A 1,402-nucleotide genomic window follows, 5' to 3' on the forward strand; every position below is an offset into this window, starting at 1 on the left:
TGAGCTCTGAAACCCGACTGGAAAACCTCAAATAACTGATTGTCTTGTCAGAATTCACACAGCTGACTGGAAACTGCTTTCTCTAGAAGCTTTGACAGGAATGGAAGGTTTGAAATTGGCCGATAGTTAGCCGAGACATCAGGATCCAATGTTGGTTTTCTGAGAAGCGGTCTAATGACTGCTGTTTTAAACAGGACTCCTCCAATTTAGTGGAGCTCCACCTTCTCTCCAGTCTTCTGGATGTTTGCTTTAACAATCTAATCTCAGAATTGAACCACGGAGCTTTCCTTTTTGGTTTTAGTTTTTTAATTCTTAAGGGGGCGATGGAGTCAAGCGTCGTGCGCATCAAGTCCCCAGCACCACCTAAAGATGATCTATGTGGGAGGGGCTAAAGTTACCACACGACTCATCAGTAATGTTAAGGCTCGATAAAGAGTTTAATGCTGACGGGATCACTTCTCTGAATTTAGCAATAGCACCATCAGACAGACATCTAGTCAAGGCAGTTCTGTTTGATGGAACGTAGTCCAATAATACAAACGTAAAAGTGATGAACTTGTGGTCTGATGAAAAAGGGTTCAGTGGAAATACAATTAATTGATCAATATCAATACCATACGTGAGAACCAGATCCAAGGTGTGATTAAAGCTGTGGGCGGGTTCTTTCTCTCTCTGGGAGGAGCCAATTGAGTCCAGTAATGAGAGGAAGGCAGTAGCAAGGCAGCCGTCACTGAATCTACATGAATGTTAAAATCTCCCACAACAAGTATCTGTTCTGCTTTCAGAACTAAGCTTGTTAAACATTCAGAACATTCTGACATGAATTCAGAGTCTGGGCCTGGAGGGCGGTAAACTAGAACAATCAGGACTGGCTGGCTTGATTTCCATGCTGGGAGTGACAGACTAAGAATAAGACTCTCAAAGGAGGTATAGTTTAATTTAGGTTTAGGGTTAATCTGCATTATAGCATTTTTGCTATAATCCGTCATATTTACGTCTATTAGATGCATCTGTATAGATGTTCATTAATGTGCACTGTCCCTATCAAATAAATGAATAAATAAACATAGTGTGTGAATAGAAGTTTCTCACTTTAATGGTGGACTAACTTCCTCGTGTGTTTAGATACTGAGCTATCAAAGATGAGTGATACAAACAAAATATATATCTTTAATTCCATTATTAGAGAGGGTTGAAGCTTTCTTCTTTTTCTGCACAAGCAAACATTAAAACTATATATATATATATATATATATAATACAATTCTGAATTACCAATGACGAGATGAAGCATGACAGAAAAGAAACTACTGAAAATAGAGAAGTGAGAAACCACCTGGGGCAGCGACGCCCTTCCTTACAGGAAGTGCTGCTGATGCCTCGGCGCGTGTGACAGATGGAAG

The sequence above is a fragment of the Brachionichthys hirsutus genome, chromosome 17 (genome assembly GCF_040956055.1).
Source record: "Brachionichthys hirsutus isolate HB-005 chromosome 17, CSIRO-AGI_Bhir_v1, whole genome shotgun sequence".
Classification (NCBI taxonomy): Eukaryota; Metazoa; Chordata; class Actinopteri; order Lophiiformes; family Brachionichthyidae; genus Brachionichthys; species Brachionichthys hirsutus.